The following is a 10,520-nucleotide window of genomic DNA, read 5'->3' as shown; positions in this document are numbered from 1 at the left end:
TGATGGATTGGGGCAGTAAATCCAGTGTTGTCACTTCTGAACTTCTGGAAGGAGCAGAAAAACACAGTTTATGGTCACAAGTATTTGCTTCAGCAAATCTGATCCAGTACTTCTGTAGCTGATAAGCTAAGATGTGAGATGTCACGGTTCGCTTTTTTTTTTCTTGTTTAAACAACATTCAGTTATGAGATCATAATATCAATAATTTTGTTAGGAAAGTAGGGTTTTTTCTTCCGTAATTAATATTGACAATGCGATACGTTGTGCCATTGATTTTTGCAAAGATCTCCAAAAAAGACTTTTTGTTAAAATAGCTCCATATCACTGAAAAAACTTCCCAGCTGCAATTAAAAAGGATGAATGGAATTTGATGGACATGATTAGTTTTAAATGTTTTTTTTTAATCTAAAATTTTGTTTTTCTTATAATAGTCCTAGGGATGCCAGGTGTAAATAGAACTAATCTAACCTATTAAAGTATGGTTCTTACAGGTAAAACTGGTTCCTGTTATGGCATTATTTTTTATCACATTAACAAAAAAATCACAGAACTATTGTAAATGCAACAGTGATTGAAAATGCCAACATAATCAAAACATGATTTTTTAAATAGTCCATTCTAGATAAATTTCTTTCCATGTTATCTTATAAAACCAGACAAAAGAAAATTAATATTACTTTACTGTTTCTTGCGGTTAAGCAATTAATTAGAAATATCCATAAAATTCTAGACATCTAAATAAATCTTTTCAATGCAAACCCGTTTATTTTCTCAGTCTCTATGACTGTAATATATACTGGATTGATATGGAAATGTGCATGATTTCCTAAATACTTCTGTTTCCTGTCTTCCTGTCCTGATGTGTTCAACAACAGGAAATGCCAAATCTTGTTTTAAAATTTATCTCATTTAATATCATATTTGTTTGAAGATCAGTCTGTACATGTTAATTATAATCATATATTCCCTGTAAGATCCAAATTTTCTATAATATTAACTTTTTCTTTGAGCTGTGTAGGCAAATCAGCAAAATACCAGTTACACAGGAGAAAATTTTGAGGAAAAATAAAATCTTCAAATTTCAAAAGCTATAATTGTCATGTGCAATAACATGATACTCCTATACTGAAGGTTTTAGACAGCCTGATCCTACAAATCTAGCAAAACCAAAATTGCCAGCACACTCATCTTATGCTCAGACCGTCTGAATGTATCCTAAATGGAAGTTTCCCTTGGTTGTGCAGTGGCTTATGGAAAGCAGAACTGGTTGTAAGGGCAGTTAGGGACCCTGAAAGAGAAGGTGATAACACAAATGGGGTTCTAGAGTGATTGAGTGCTGCTCAGTGGGTACATCTTTCCTTTGTTCTGTAGGCTTGACCATCCGAAATCATCACTTCAATACATTTTTGCTATGATTTCCTGCATGCAGCTAGTCACAGCTTCTAGCAGTATGTTAACAGTGAATACACAACTAACAGCTGACTGTAATAAGCAAACTTAAATAGCCTGAGAGATCATGTGTAGAAAATTGTACCTCTATAGTATTTGTATCCATGGAGGGCACTTTATAAAACTAGACCTCAAGGAAGCAAATTGTTGTAACAAGGCATTCTGCAAGCATGTGCATAGTCATTGACTTGCAGTATATCCTTAGCAGATATTAAAGAAGTGTGTCTTAATTAAACTCTTTTTCATGACCGTATTTGCATTTTAGTGTTTGTGTTCCTGTTTATGAAATAAAACAATGGATGTTTAATGTATTGCCATTCTACAGATGCACCCCTGTAGCACTTTCATATTCCTGTAGTTAAAATTCCATTACCAGTTCTAATGTAATCTTCTAGTTTATACAAATGTTCACAGAACAAAATGTTGCAGCCTAGTATGCTGTCAATTAAAATAAACACAAACTCAGTAAAAAATGTAATTGAATTCACCACCACTTACAAGCAGATTATTCCCATCTCTGGGTTTTTCGGTAGTTTGCATAAAAAACCCAAGTATAGTAGTAGAGCTCCACTGCTAATATTGTTTGCCCAACAGTTTGAACAGTTCTTTTATGAGGGTCAAAACCAGTTGTCATAGTCTGTTGTGTGCTCCTGCTTATGTATGAGAAGTAAAAATGCCTTTTATTTCCAGAAATGCCAGAAGAACAAGAAGGCACTAGGCAGTTATTGACTTTGATCAACTGTTAATAATGTTGTCACTGTCTGCTGTTTCTCTTCTTGTTTACAACTGTTTCTTCATGCTTTCTAGTGTCTTTATCACACAAAGATTTTATGCCTTATAGAAATCATTGTTATGGTGTTCATTTGAGGTAATGCACTACCCTGTACAATACTCTCCTGTCATGTTTAGAAATAGTTTTTATTGCTCTGAGTTCATTATCTGAAAAGTAGTCAAAATATTTCATGACTTAAAAGAGGAGCAGGATTCATTTTCAGATCAAAGTTAAGATAATTCTTTTTTTAATGCATGCACTAATATATATAACATATATATTAATATAATTATTACATATTATGTAAAATACAATAACATGACTTATTATAGAAAATATATTTTAATATTTAATATGTTTTGTAGCAATCATAATATGATAGTGATAATTTAATATTAGATACATTATTATACATGTTTCATATATCATTCATATATTAATATATTATGAACCCTAAATTCCCAAGATGCTATTCACAGGAGATTCACAAAAGCATATGAATTTTTTTGTAAGATACTTAATATTGTAGATCACAAAAAAAGAAGAAATATATAAATAGTGCTCTCTGATTATAATATTAAATATTTGAACAGCAATTTAATTCAAAATGTAATATGCTTGACCGTGAGTCGTAAAAAACCCTCTCAGTGTGTCAGAGGAATAGAAAAAATGTGAGCTTTAGCCGATAATTAATTATTCAGAACTTAAATGAGGCAGCTATGTTTTGTCTTCCTATATTTTTCCATATTTCTTCCTCTTTCTCTAGATTTATTATATTTTTTACAGTCCTCTGTTACATGTGATTTATATGAGAAAGAGTATGCTTGATTTCAGAGTGCTCAGGTGCTAGATAGTGATGTGTCCTAGGCACTTTCACTCATTTTTTCATTCATTTTTTCGTATCTGTGACTCATGTGTGTTTCCAGCACTTCTTCTAGAGAAACAACAAGCTTCTGTTTCCAGGGAAATGTGGTTCTCCTGTTTTCATTCATCTATTTCTTAAGGACAAGGAATCAGCCATTTAAACCCTTTCATGAGTTGCCTTTATCTAAGCATTTTTTATCTTTTAGAGTGAGACATATGTTTTCAGCAGATATTCTCAGCAACTTTTTCATTTACATTGGTCTGTTCCAATGAAGCCAGAGGCTTGAAATTCCTCTTATATAGAAATAAATTTTTCTTTGGATTTAATGTGTGCTTTTAAAAAAATGATAATACATATTATTTCTTTTTACATAAATAATTGTTTCAATTGTTTCACAAATGTTGCCCAAATGGCTAGATTCAGTACAATCATAACTTGTAGAGAAGTAAACAAAAGGAAAAAAACTATCTAAAGCATTTTGTTGGGAAAGGTTTCAAAAATGGGATTACACATTTCAAAAAAAGCTAAGCTATAACTTCATAGGTGCGGAAAGCAAGACATACACAGAACGGTTTCACCAGGAGAAGAAGAAAAGAGTTTCAAGGAAAGAGTGCTAATCCATACAAGGAAATAACTTGTTGTAGCTCTTTGGTTCATTGTATTAAAACTGATTAATTCAGGTCTATTTTTCAATTTAATTAACCTGGTTTGTGTTATGGAATGACAAAAAAGATACAATGTCTCAATGTGTTCTCACACATCATAATGTCAACGATATGTCTGGATTTTCATTCATTATAGATTTTACAAATACAAGGAGCTAGAATTTCCCTGTCACAGCCTCCACTTAACTCCTAGATCATAACTTGGGAGAAGGGAATAGACAGTTTAAATTCCTTTTCTCTGTAATTCCAGGTTTCATTCACCTTTGTCACTGTCCAGTAACTTTCTGGGTTTTATTCTCAAAGGAGAATTCTTTTTCCCTTTTTGCTGTGAGTGTCATACAATTAAAATGGGAAACATTCCTCTTGCATGGAATATATACACTGTGTTAAGTTACCACAGTTTCTACATTTGAAACCTAAATTTTTAACAAGTGTGATGAGGTTGCTGATTTATATTACTATAGAAAAAACAATTATGAATTATGATCTCCGTAGGGCAACCTGCAAATGGAGAATCAATCAGTCAAGACTACTGAAAGAAGGAGAATGTTTCTTCTCTTATTCTCAGGAGGATCTTGCACAGAACAGAAAGAAAGAAGAAAGAGACAAGTCTCATCATCAGTCCTCTTTTTTTTTTTTAAGCAACTTGGCTCATTTGAAATTGATGAGTCAGTTTCTCAGTTTCTTACTTTCTTTTTTCCCACAGGTACCTCAAAAACAGAGATGAGGAACCACAGTGCTGCCTGTGCCAGACTGCACGTTTGGGGAGAAGGAGGATAAATGAGTAAGCACAGACGCAAACCCTTAGATTGGAAAGGAAAGGTATGGAGTATATTTGATATGTGAAGGTAGAATTGTCTAGGGTAGAGCAAACACACTGATTTAAAACTGTGGTGATCGTGGCACACATAACTTTCCATTTTCTTTAGGCATTAAGAACATAATAACTTTTCTTCTTTAATTAGCCTTATAGTTTCCATTTTTAATGAAAATAAATGCAGTAAATAGGAACATGGCCTTGAAACAAGCCTCAGATTGTTATCAACTTTAAATTTCTATACTTAGAAAAACTGATATAATGAAGAAATGAGACACTGGTCACTATATTTAGGTTTCTAAAGTAAGTTGTCCTGCATCTCAGCAAGTTGCTTTTGCCTCCAAATGTTTTCAGTAGTTTGAAATTGAGCTGTTCTTAATCCTGGCTTGTCTTATTTTAAGCATCTAAGATATTTAAGAAGAAATGCTGTAGAGAGAGCTTTCTGCTCTGGTGTCATTAAATAAGGCACTGGGACAATCTGACTTCGTCTAACTTTTAAATGTCTAAGTGAACTGTGGTGTGATCCAATCCACCTCTTTCAAGATGTCTAAGCAGACATCAAATTTTCTTTTCAGCTGAAAAGAAAAAGCTATTTCATTATGTACATTAAATTATTACCATAGGAAAAAGAAAAATCATAAAATTATTTAAAAAAAAAGAAAAAGAGAGATTGGAATCAATGGTAAGGAGGTTTCTCTGTAAAATTTTAAATCTTAAGTAAATAAAAAGTTTAAAAAATGTCCTTGTCTCTAATGTTAGTTAGACATAGCTAGTGGGTGCCTGCTTCCTCAATTTCGTGCTGACTTCTGATATAGTTGTAAAATAACAATCACTAGGTTTCAATTCTGAGGAAAAAAATAGCCTACTAGGAGTTACTGAAAATGGGATGACAGTAGAGACTTCTTTTTTTTTTTTTTCTCAATTAAATGCATTCTAAATTTTAGAAACCTAAAAATCTTCATTTTTTCTATGAGTAGCATATTTTCACTTTTCAGCTTATTTTCTTCTTTTTTTTTTTTTTTTTTTTCAACAGCATAGAGCTGGAATTTGTATCTTCTGGTTTAGATTTTTGCAACATTCATATTTTTAGTTAAATATGACAGTCTGCCTTTCTGATATGAGGTGATAAAGATTGATTTAGGTGTGTAGTTTTATATCATATGCTATCTTTCCAAAATGCTAAGGTGATTAGACTTAATGTTTCTTTTAGGATGCACAGGATAAGAAAATCTAAAAAACACTGGCTTTCATTCCAGGGAAAAAGACTGAAGAGTTATCACAGTAGACTGAAAATGTAATTCTCTTGCCCTACAAAAGTACATACAGCAATAATTCAGATTCATGTCCCTGAAGCCATAATACATTGAGCACAAAAATAATTGTTTCCCTCTCATTGCAGGATTACAGATTTATTGAACGCTTAATAGTTAACAATCTTCTTGTTTTAGTCAACATAATAATCCTACTTGTTAATCTTGGTATGCAATATAGTTCTTCCAGGTAGACAATAAACAAATGTTTCTCTATCTTACTTTTGATATATTTTTTATTTTAAATTCCAAATATAGTACCAATACATTTATCTCTGTATGGTAGTGCAAAAATGTAATTTGTTTGACTTCGTTTGTGATTTATAACTCCACTAGATTTTTTTTCTTGTCATGAAAGTTGGTTGGCTGTAGAAAGAATTCCCATTCTTACAAGGGAGAGTCAGAGGCACAAAATAGAAAAGTCATACACTAAACCAAAGCTCAGATTAGATATAGCAAGAATAAAACTTGCTTTTGGAACATAACAAAGTGAGCAATAATATGTTTCCTCTGTGAAGTATATTGTCTTTTTATTTCTGTAATGTTTCTTTCCCTTTTATTATTTTTTTTACATTTTACATAGAAGGAAATGAAAATAAAAAATACACAGACAACAAGTTTGAATCCTCCGGCAAATCAGCAAGCAGATGTATTTCATTTGGAATGTTAAAGTCAAGTTGAAAAATAAAGTAATGACAAAATTTCAGTGATGATTTTGTTGAAAGCTGCAGAAGACTTTGTAAAATTATATATTTTAAATTAAAATTTACTTCAGTTTGTTAAGCCTGCTCTCTACTTTTAGGTTTCTTGCACAACTGAAAAAACAGAATGAGGATACTCTAGACTGGATACGCATAAACGTGTGGACACATGTTGCCTTGCCTTTCTTTTTTTTTTCCCCAGTTGATATTCCTATCCCACAAACAAATAATTTTCTTTGAGTATAGCTGAATCTTTTTGAATGGGTGCATTTTCTGACTCCACTATTGAAAAGCTGAATCTCTGTTTTGAAATTCTTGAGTCAACATGGATATATCACAGGAAGTTCAAGAGCTGCTTCCACTGTAATTAATAAAATCAAAGCTTTCTGAAATGTGCTATTCTCTGTGCAAATCATCACACAGAAAATGGAGAGGAAGTGGCAGCACCATCTGCCATGTTGCAAACAGCATCAAATAGGGGTGACTGAAGAAAGTGAAAAGCAATTCATTTGCTCATCTCATCCCACCTCCCCTCCTTCTGCTGGGCAAAGTTGCTGGATCAAACAATGCAACTAGAAGAATTAGTTGAGAGTGAGGTCTTTTCTCACATGTCTTATATTCCTGTACAAATATTTGGTGATTTTATTTAGACTAGAATTTGACATGGTGAAACCAGTGAGAATGGGCACCTTCCTTGTTATCTGCTCCCATTGAACTTCTGTTATTTTTAATTATTGATGATAGCCCAGTCCTCTTAAATTAATGGAAAATGACTACTTTTAATACAGACCTCCTTGGAATTTTACATGCATGAAGTACTAGGAGAAATTTTGCTAATGCCTTACAATACTGGAAGAAAGAATTAACTGATCTTGGAATTCATTTTCCAGAAGGGAGGCTATTTAAGGGTACAGGAATCTTCCCAGGAATAGCTGGGAAGATTATGCAATTAAGTACACAAGAAAATCAGGATCACATTTCAGGTAGGGCTGAAATGAGTCCTTGTATGTCAAATGTGCATTTGTACTTGCACGTCTTAAATGCTATTATATTTTCTTAGGAACCTAAGGCTATGCAATTCTTGATTTTAATGTGGATAGCAGGATTTATTGCAAGTAATCTTGATTAATACTGAAGATCAGATCAAGAGGCATTTTTAGAAAGGACACTTCTGGCTGCTCTGTTTACAGATATTACCATCAAAACATTGTTCAGAATCCTCTTGAGTAGAGAAATGATTGTGAGAGAGTGGACATAAGAAGCAAAATAAATGTTGATCTCAGATTTGGTTCAAGGCTTCAGATTCAAGTGAAGGTTTCTGTTGACATAAGAAATGAGAACACAGCTATTTGTATGGTTTATGATGAGCAGTAGAATGTTAAGGCTGACTGATAGCCTTGATGTGAAGCTGGAGGTTTTAAATTTAAAATCTGTCAAGGAGAAGGTTAAGGCTTATGCTTTATTAGGAGTGAGGACAAAATGATACTAGAAAGTATTGTGTGTACAAATATTGAGCCTATGCTTGTCTGTCCCATTGAACATGTTTTTCTGCATAACTTGCAGAAGTCTAACATCATGTGTCAGTTATTCTTTTCAATGAAAAATGGCATAAAAGTTGTGAGAAAGGAATTAAATAGTGTGACAAAGATCATCAATGAGATTCCATTAGTTAACAAACTTTTGAAATTCTTTGTTAACTTTTTCGAGTTACTGTTGTGGATTTTTTGGTAGTTTTTAAATTTAGGATTTATTTTAATGGTAATGCACTATTTTTTTCCATTAGTTGTCACTGAGTTAATGTATATAAATAAATATAGAAAAAGTGAGCTCTCCACATCATGCACTTCTCACAATGGCAAACTCGACTTAAAAATTTCTTAAAAATTCTTTTAGGGGACACAGCACATATAACTATCACTGTCCATAATTAATTACTTTCACTCTTTCTCTTTCATAGAATTAGCATTTTTCATTGGTTGAATGCCAAGTAGTTGTGCTGAAAATTAAAATTGATTAGAAAAGAGGATAAAATATTTGACAGCCATGCAGCTGTCAAATCTGAAAATCTAGTGGAAAGTATTGTACAATTCCTGCATATAAAAGAAATAAATAAAAGAATGTTTGCATTGTTTGTTTGCATTGTCATCTTTACTGCTATACAGATGAACAGACAGTATTTCAATTATAAATCCATTTCAACAACAATAGCTATTCATTTTTGCTCATTAAAATAAAAAAGCCTAAATAACATATGATGTGACACTTGGATTTTTCTATAATTGCATATTTATTCATGAGGGACAATGCATATGCCAGATGTACAAAATAATAGGACTTTTTTTGCATGGTTTTGAAAAAATATTTCTAGAAATATAATGCATGCCTATGTGTGTTTTTGTTTGTCACCTGTGTGAGTATAAATACAGCATGTGTGAGGGTATTCTAGACACATTCATGTGTGCCTGCTGTCTGTTCATGTGTTTTCAAGCTATTGTGGTAATAGAGCCTTATAAATACAGCTTTGAAAGGACAGGTGGCATAACAGCTGAAAGGTGTTGTTATAGGATGTGAACAAACAAGGTGTTCTTCAAGTTGATACTTAAAATCATACTCTAATGATCTAATGTATTAACTGTTCTGAAAAAGCTGTGGTACCTATTATTTCATTGTTCTTCCTTAGTGCATCAGCCTTCTCATCTGTGATTCATAACTTTAGGTTGCATGTCAGATATTTAGAAGTGGTGAGAACAACGAGTTTAAAAAACCTGAGCTCACATTATCTATGTAGTGGCTAGTCTTCCAGTATACAGAACCTCTGCCCTGACAAACCACACAAGAACTATAAAAAGCTGTATCATTCATGCCTTAATGGACTGTAAGGCATCAGAATAACAACATTAAACCCAGTATGCTTCCTGAGCAAATGGCTTAAGCCTTCACTGGTGGAATTAGTTCCTTTCACTGGCAGAGGAAGCTGCCCGTAAACTGTGAATTTCTCCTTACTTTTTATAGCAGGTTTGTGGTTGTGATAGATTGATGTAAGAAACATTACCGAAGTATATGGCTACATTTTCCATCACTTTCACAGCAAGAACCCGGAAATCTGAATTCTGAACTTCTTTTCAGAATAGACTGCAGCAAGCCATCTTTGCTTCTTTCTCTCACATTTGATTTTGAGTGTGACACACAGAGACTCCTTAAATTTTATATTTGTCCCTTAGCCTGAAAGGATAAACTACGGAAGTATATTAATATGGGATATCATAGAACAAGGTGTAAGATGAATGCATTGTGTTTTAAGAGACTATGCCGATTTGAAATTATTTCTATTTCTGTTCATCTGTGTTGTTGCATCCACAGAAAATGGGAGCAGGCATTTGGACATTCTTTAGAAGTACAACAGCTCAACAGCTAAAATAACCTTAATTCTCCATTTCATTGGTTAGGAATTTAACATTGTTTTGGTTTTATTTAGGACTGGTCTGGATGTTATTTTAGATATCCTGAAAGAAGAGATAATCTCTGACATAATATAAACTAGCTCTTTCTTGTTCCAAATAGCCCTATAGCCCTAAGATGTTGCTACAGGAGCCTCCTAAGATTTCAGTTGTTTCTTGGAGCCCAGGCAACTCAGATAGATGTGGAAAATCTTAAATGCATTATTCTTAGGTGAACTTGTTTTGATTACACATTAAATGATTCCCTACCTCATCAGTAACAGTATCTTAACTTCATTACCTACCTCACGTGCTCATTTCAGAAGTTCCATGGACAAGTAAACATTGCAGAATATGTACAAGTGTACCTGTTCTTCACTCCTTCTGTGCCTTTATTTCTCACCACATATATGAAGAGCTGTTCTCAAATGGGGAATTCTTTGTGATGTGCAGCCTTTGGCTTTCCCTGAAACATTACTGTGATGTTACTCATTAGGTTCATGG

At 33.1% G+C, this 10,520-nt stretch overlaps 1 long non-coding RNA gene across 1 annotated transcript; it reads left to right on the top strand.

Annotated features, from left to right (window-relative positions):
- Window positions 1–4,300: 4,300 nt before the first annotated feature.
- LOC135304958 (uncharacterized) lies at window positions 4,301–9,228 on the top strand. Its single transcript, XR_010366207.1, has 3 exons — window positions 4,301–4,360; window positions 4,458–4,573; window positions 6,681–9,228. It is a non-coding gene; the product is annotated as an uncharacterized LOC135304958 (long non-coding RNA).
- The last annotated feature ends 1,292 nt before the right edge of the window (window positions 9,229–10,520 follow it).

This window comes from Passer domesticus, chromosome 1 (genome assembly GCF_036417665.1).
Source record: "Passer domesticus isolate bPasDom1 chromosome 1, bPasDom1.hap1, whole genome shotgun sequence".
Taxonomy (NCBI): Eukaryota; Metazoa; Chordata; class Aves; order Passeriformes; family Passeridae; genus Passer; species Passer domesticus.
This window is presented reverse-complemented; position numbering and strand designations above follow the sequence as displayed.